Source organism: Schistocerca nitens, chromosome 8, assembly GCF_023898315.1.
Source record: "Schistocerca nitens isolate TAMUIC-IGC-003100 chromosome 8, iqSchNite1.1, whole genome shotgun sequence".
NCBI lineage: Eukaryota > Metazoa > Arthropoda > Insecta > Orthoptera > Acrididae > Schistocerca > Schistocerca nitens.
The window spans coordinates 413,557,056-413,565,474 of record NC_064621.1 but is presented as its reverse complement, the minus strand read 5'-3'; positions in this window follow the sequence as shown (position 1 = coordinate 413,565,474).

Genomic DNA, 8,419 nt, shown 5'->3' with positions numbered 1-8,419 from the left:
ATAATTTTTACAATAGGGAACGTATGTGGTGCAATAGAAATCGGCACTGACTAAAAAATGACACCACATTTCCTCTTTACTTTCCTAAGGACACTGGGGTTTATGAAAGAGTACCTTGCAGAACTGTTCGTTTACAACTTTGTTGCAAACTACCGATGTTTGCTAAAGAATATCGTTTTATTGTTGTGTAAAATTCGTCAAAAATATTGGAATTTTTTCTTGACGCCAGACAGCTCTGTAGTAGTTACAGATATACGCTCCAATTTTCAGAGTTAAATTCGTGCTGCAAATGATGTGAAAGTCATCTAGTTTCAGTCAATACGCAGCGCCATGATCCATTTTCTACACGACTCTGTCCTTGTTTGAGGTATGTTATTACTTCCTGCCATCAGAGAAGACATCTGTAGAGTACAGAAGCGCGAACTCATTTACGACCGATTAATTATGATTTATTAAAAACATTCACACATGTTAGAAAAGCAAAGGCAGAACGAAAGAACCTTATTTAGAAGAGACGCCTAAAGGCAACATTTTTTCACCTGCTATTGTCATCATTTCTTCGTATGATGCTCGTGTGGTGTTCAGTGATGGTAACACTGGAAGAATCAGGGTCTTTATGAGACCGGGATTTGATGCAGGTTGCTTCACTGAAAACCTGTTGAAGAAGACTGATGATGTGTGTATTGCTAGTACTGAAAAGTCAGTGAGGGATGTTGCCAAAAGTGTACTCCAGAATGATCACACTAAAAGAGCTACATGAAGATCAATGAGAGCAAACGCATGGTTATGGAAAGCATTAGGGTACTTGTTTATGGCATAAATCCTAATAAAATCTTTTTTCTGTATTTTCCGCAACTGTCATTTCTCAGTGTGTGAAGAACATTTTGTGCTGAATCATTGCAGATAAAAAGATGAAATTTGGTACAAACTTTTTTAATATTCTAACACAACTTCCTGCGGTATGAAATTTTTCAAAGTGCATTACCGTCACATTTATTTAAATGTACGTCAGATAAAAATGCTATGCGTCATACGCATAAATTTAAAAAAATTGCTGAGAGAGTTCTAAGATTGATGTTAAAAATACTGGTACGCAGACTTGTTTACCTAATAACTAAGTAAAAACGGCACATTTTGGAAGCTATAAGTAAAGTAACCTTCGAACAATGTTCCTCACGCGATACTGTGTGTTCTAAAAGTATTCAGCAAAGTTCTGATCAAACTATTTCATAAAAATTGAAAATACTTTCACATTACAGTCAATAACATGATGAAAACGTATGAAAAACTTGGGTCAGTGGAAGTTACATTAGCTTATATATACAGGCGTAGTTTTTCATATGTCCAGTTTAAGAACAAAGAAATGGTTAGTAAACACAGAAAAATTTGACCTTTTTCAAAAAGATATTGTGCATCTACTCAACAACCTGACTTTTTCTTCACTAAACTTCTAATAAAATCAGTAATCGTGGAACGTAAGAAACTTGCGTGGAGTGCGATAACTATGAAACCACACAGGCGTGATAACAAAAGTCAAAAGCAATAAAACTGTTTACCAACACAGAAGGAAACAATTCCACAATTGTTGCAATATGAGCCACAAACGGCAATATCTTGAACTGATTTGTTTCTGAATCAAAAGTATTTCCATTTACATAAGTATTTGTGTATTAGAAATTTATGTATGAATCATTAGTTTCCATGGAAAATTGTTACAGGCGAAGGAAGGTGCCTAGTATAATTAGAATAGACAACAACAGGACTATATGCTTCTCGTGCATGATATAATCTCTTGGTTTCAGCGGAGTAAGCTACAATTGTACGCACATTCGAAAGTACTTCTTAATGAATTAGCTGCAGCTTATGTCAGTGAGATTCGGCTGTTTTTACATATATTTCTCGATCATTATGTCTCAGTGTCATATACTAATGTTTGGAGCGCAAAACTGTGATAACCTTTTCGTTACATGCGTAGAAAAATAATTAAAACTTAGCTGACTTTCTCTTCGTTAGGTGCGCTAGTGTCGTTTTACCCGTCAGACGGTAACGTAAATAGGAGTCTGATACGCTCGACGGTTTCCTAATCGCAGAGTCCCAAATTCTTACTCCATAAGATTATTGTAGTCTTCAGCAGTAATATTTCATCTGAAAGGACTGTGGCTGAAGTGGAAGATATTCTTCATTTGGTAGAACGTAGCACATCAAGAAACACACGCAGAATATCTACGTTGACACAGACCCTACTGTGATTTCCAGTTGATTTACAAAAGCAAGGGGAAAACTGTGATTTGGAAAGCAGCAATTCCGTATGTTGCTATATCAAAAACGTACGGGCAACTTAATGCACAGTGTTAGTGCAGCAACGGTGGTGCAGTATTGTCTAAATCAACGCCGTCACTATTTGTGTACGGAATTGATACCTCTCGTGCACTGCAGTAATTAGTGCTGGAACGTAAATGGAGGGTACAAGAATGCGGAGAGTCATTAGCAGAGTATGTGCGGAGTGTCAGGCACAGGGAGGAAGATTTTTGTGTTTACAGCATGGTGAATCTGAGGTTGTTATAAATAATAATGAAGGGACTGATCCCCAGCATAGGTCTAGGTTGTTTTTGCCGAGGCTACAATCATTCGAGAATGTAAGAGGTGTGCTATGGCAGACTGACGCCGTCCGTTATGCGGCCGTAAAGAATAAAGCACAGAATCGTATGTGAATCGAAGGCGCCTATGTAGGGCCTAAAGGGCTACTATAAGAAAAATAGAACGCCGTTAAGGTGGTTTAAATGTGTAAGTCTTGCCATTTTAAACAGTGCTGCCCAGGATTCCAACCAAGGAACAGAAGAAATTGTGAATGATTAGGCGTGAGGAATAGGGGCAAGATTAGACAGTGTAGACCCGTAATATGTAGTCAGGTAGTTACTTCTTCTATTGTTCCTGTTCAGTTTTCTTGCCTTTCTGTAAATGGGAAACATGTTAGTGCTCTACTGAGACTGAGAGTTCATTATTACAGGTACCAGTCACTGTGTCGATTTCTCCCAACATTTTGGGAGAATTCATGGTCAACTTGCAGATATAGGGATTCACAACAAAGATTAAAAAAGGTAGCTCGTCGTCTAGCTGTTTCTGTGATTCTGAGTTCTGGCTTTGTTCAATACACGGGACTTATCCTTAATTGAGAGGACGGCAGTTTTAATTCTGTTTTTTCGTATGAAGCGAACTTATAAATTTTTTGAGCATTCTCTTAAGATGTCAGTGCAAGTGGTGGTGTCAGAAGCAGATAAACAAGAGCATGATAATTTAAGATATCTAGGTCCCGAGCAGTCGGCACATGTGCGCCACGGATATCAGTCATATTTCAGAGCCATTTTTGAACCATCAGTCATATTCGTATATGCCTGCCGATAAAGTGCGGTTTGATAAATTTGGTGAGTACAAAATTGAGCTTACTACTAATAATACGGTCAAACAACCACCGTAGCGCCTTCCACCTCAGAGAACGAGAGAACTAAAGTTGGTCACTGATTAAATTCTACAGGATGGTATTTTAAGACTTTGCCGATTTCCATATACTCCACCCATATTTTGTCCACCAAGAGGGAAGGTGGAATTCGGCCTATCGTAGATTATGCGGACTGAGAAAAAAGTATTTTTGTAGTCCATATCGCTGCACGGTTTATGTTCCTGATTCTTTTCCTTTCTTTTTTTCTAAAGCAAAAGTCTTCGCCACTTTGGATCTCAACCAGTTTTTTAATGAGGACAGAGTTCCTGAAGGCAAACTGTAAGTTGGTTAGAAAGATGCTAATTTGAATGATTCGTAATTTGAAGAAACATCCAAACGAAAAGGTTGTGAACCTTTATTTTCCTTGCTTTTTCAATTTTTTTTATTGGTGGAGACTTGATTTTCTTGGATTTTGAACTTGATGGAGTGATTGATAACTGCTGTGCTGTGAAAACTGTTCATTTTTTGGCTAATAAACATTGTTAAGATTTCATTTAGCATTGCGGTGCGGCACGTTTCGGTCGACACAACTGTGATTTCGGCACACTCGCGCTGTCAGCGCTGCTTTAACTTCGCCATTTGTTCGTGGTATGAAGGACGTTAACAGGTCTACTGACTGTCTGCACAAAAAGAGTCAGTCTTGCGATCAATCGTCGCAATACTTTAAAATAAATGGGAATGGCAGAAGAGAAGAATGCGAATTCCCAATTCACATAAGCGACGGGTACTGCATATTTCTACGAAACGACACTAAAATGCCATGCAGAAAGAATTTTAAGACTTAGTTTACAATGAAAGAGCAAGAAATTACAACGACAGCTGGACGGGATTCATTGTTGTGTACATAAATAAGCACTTTGTGCTAAATCTACAGGCGTGGAGCACATGGTTCAAATGGCTCTGAGCACTATGGGACTTAACTTCTCAGGTCATCAGTCCCCTAGAACTTAAAACTACTTAAACCTAACTAACCTAAGGACATCACACACATCCATGTCCGAGGCAGGATTCGAACTTGCGACCGTAGACGTCGCGCGGTTCCAGACTGTAGCGCCTTTAACCGCTTGACCACCACGGCCAGCGTGGAGCACATGAAGAAATTGGTGGTCCTAATAGAAAAATTTCTGAAGGTCGCCCATATTGTTCCATTGTCATTTACACTGGTTTTAACTGGAGCTGAATGAAGAGTATTCACAATTCACATATTTCTGCAAAGTACGTTGGTTAAGGCCTGGAGCACGCCTGGAACGATTTTTAAATTTAAAACTCGGTATTGTTGAATTCATTAAGGAGAAACGAGTTCAAGTACGAAAATTAATACATGAAGAATGGGCTGCAGACTTCGCATTTTAAGTAGACGTGGCTGCACATTGTCCACAGTAAGGCACTGCAAAGTAGCTTATTTATGATTTGATGGGGATGCATTTAAAAAGAAAATCACTTTGTAGGAGAGACACATTATGACAGAGACAGTCCACTTCAGCCGCGCAGGATTAGCCGAGTGGTCTAGGGCGCTGCAGTTATGGACTGTGCGGCTGATCCCGGCGGAGGTTCGAGTCCTCCCTCGGGCATGAGTGTGTGTGTTTGTCCTTAGGATAATTTAGGTTAAGTAGTGTGTAAGCTTAGGGACTGATGACCTTAGCAGTTAAGTCCCATAAGATTTCACACACATTAGAACAGTCCACTTCCTTAAGCTCATTGACACTAAAGAAAGCGTGGGGTTTGAAGAATTTATTGTGACCTTCAAAGAATTACGGGGGTAGATTTATAAAGATTTTGAGGACACCGACGATCTTACTTCTGTTTCCGAGTTGTGTTCCAGACTGTTTGCCCTTTCGGTTGAAAGCACCCCTGTGCATGTGCGCTTGTGCAGTTCTAACTGGTTGATGTGCAAGGTAATACCAGTTTTAATTACAAATAATTTTCCGTTAAAACTGACCAGGATGTCTACATTGCTTTCCTTAGGTAGAGTTTTCAAGTGTCCATAATGAGGCTCAAAAGTACTACAATATTACGATCGATATATTCATGTGAAAGACTTCTGTTGGATTATCAAACTAAATGTCTCAATTACATGGCAAGTTGAGTGCGAAACTCTGTGAAATTGCTTGCGTCCGTTCGTGTGCCAATAGTTTGTACCAGATAAAAATTACGACTTCAGTGCGCCAAAAATAAATAATACTGAAAAGTTGTTTGGTTTGTGACCTATCTTGTTGGGAAATGTGAAATACAAAACCAAGTGGTATGCAGCGCGACTGCACTGCCACTTAAATGCGGAGTGTTCAGCTTTCCTCTTTTTTCCCCTTCCTTAAGTTCAGTTGGTGCGGCATGGCGGTGGGGGCAATGTGAAGCTAGGCTGAGCGCTTTGGCAGCCCTGCCCAGGCACTGCCCGCGAGCCGGAACTTGGCCGCCGCTGCCTTAGAAGAGAGACGACGTGAGATTTGGAAAATCTATATTCGAATAAGAATGCTCATATCTCATATAAAGTCACGAGAATAAGAATGATTAGGAGACATATAGACAGTCATTTTTCACTCAGCCAGCATGCAAACGGATTAGGACAGAAATCTGCTAATATCGGTATGATGTTGCGAAACCATCACTCCCTATGGACTTTATAATATAACTGTATACGGTTCTAATAGTTATGGGTGTCTAGCGGAAGAGAGTAGGGGTTAGCGATTTTGCTTTCATGGCCACTGAAAACTAATAAAGACATCAAGTCGCCAAACAGCGATGCCTTTCCTTTATAAAATACAGTGATGGAGACATACTTTAAATGAAAAAGTTAACCAAATCCATTGCATTTATTAATTCCTCAGACACAATTACATTGCAAGTCGCACATAGTTTACATTGCTACTATTCAACGCACAAATACACTATCGGTCATTAAATTTGCTACACCAAGAAGAAATGCAGATGATAAACGGGTATTCATTGGACAAATATATTATATTTGAACTGACATGTCATTACATTTTCACGGAAATTGGGAACATAGATACTGAGAAATCAGTACCCAGAACAACCTCCTCTGGCCGTAATAACGGCCTTGATAGGCGTGCACATTGAGTCAAACAGAGCTTGGGTGGCGTGTACAGGTACAGCTGCCCATGCAGCTTCAACACGATACCACAGTTCATCAAGAATAGTGACTTGCGTATTGCGACAAGCCAGTTGCTCGGCCACCATTGACCAGACGTTTTCAATTGGTGAGAGATCTGGACAGTGTGCTGGCCAGGACAGCAGTCGAACATTTTCTGTATCCAGAAAGGCCCGTACAGGACCTGCCATCTGCGATCTTGCATTATCCTGCTGAAATGTAGGGTTTCGCTGGGATAGAATGAAGGGTAGAGCCACGGGTCGTAACACATCTGAAATGTAACGTCCACTGTTCAAAGTGCCGTCAATGCGAACGAGAGGTGACCGAGACGGGTAACCAGTGGCACCCCATACCACCACGACGGGTGATACTCCAGTATGTCGATGACGAATACACGCTTCCAATGTGCGTTCACCGCGACGTCGCCAAACACGGATGCGACCATCATGATGCTGTAAACAGAACCTGAATTCATCCGAAAAAATGAGGTTCTACCATTCGTGCACCCAGGTTCGTCGTTGAGTACACCATCGCAGGCGCTCCTGTCTGTGATGCAGCGTCAACAGTAACCGCAGTCATGGTCTCCGAGCTGATAGTCCATGCTGCTGCAAACGTCGTCCAACTGTTCGTGCAGATGGTTGTTGTCTTGCAGACGTCCTCATCTGTTGACTCAGGGATCGTGACGTGGCTGCGGGATCCGTTACAGCTATGCGGATAAGATGCCTGTCATCTCGACTGCTAGTGATACGAGGCCGTCGGGATCCAGCATGGCGTTCCGTATTACCCTCCTGAACTCACCGATTACATATTCTGCTAACAGTCACTGGATCTCGACCAACGCGAGCAGCAAAGTCGCGATACGATAAACCGCAATCGCGATAGGCTACAATCCGACCTTTATCAAAGGCGGAAACGTGATGGTACGCATTTCTCCTCCTTTCACGAAGCATCACAACAACGTTTCACCATGGCAACGCTGTATGAGAAATCGGTTGGAAACTTTCCTCGTGTCAGCACATTGTAGGTGTCGCCACCGGCGCCAACCTTGTGTGCATGCACTGAAAAGCTAATTATTTGCATACCACAGCATCTTCTTCCTGTCGGTTAAATTTCGCGTCTGTAGCACGTAACCTTCGTGGTGTAACAATTTTAATGGCCAGTAGTGTAATTTCCTACCATTTTCCTGCACCACTTAAAAATTCAAAATCTGAACTTCATCTGAAACATTTCAAAGTGCAGAGCTGCCTATAGATGTCAAAGTCCCAGCGTCCTCGAATCTGTCTTTGGTGGCTTTCTGAAATATCCGAAGCCCAGCGACAGTCGGTAATTTTCAAATTCCAGTGGCACTCGAAAATATTTCGAAGTCCAACTGCAGTCGGAATATTTCTGTCCCACAATCTCGTAGACTAGCAAAATTTCTCCAAGACTATCTGCATGGCTGTGTCACCGCTTATCTCACAACACTCGCTAGCGTAGCCGTCTGCAATTTCGCCAAGCAAAAGACTGCTCACAAGTTCATCTGTTCCCTATTTATATTTGCGGGGACTGTTTTTCATTGTTACTGAAATAATATGGTTCACCATTTTTTTTTAAATTTTACGTAGAAGCTATACATGTCAGATTACGCATCTTTCCAGTGCGCATCTCGTGATGTGTTTAATTAACTCCCAATGACTAATATTTCCCCAACAACCAGTATAGACCTACAATAACGCTTGTCAGTGTAAAGGTTTACACGAAGACAAAACGCTTAAAAATAACATAAAACTCTTGTATAAGGTGCGTCTGAAAGCTTCCGGGAATGGTCTCAGATAATA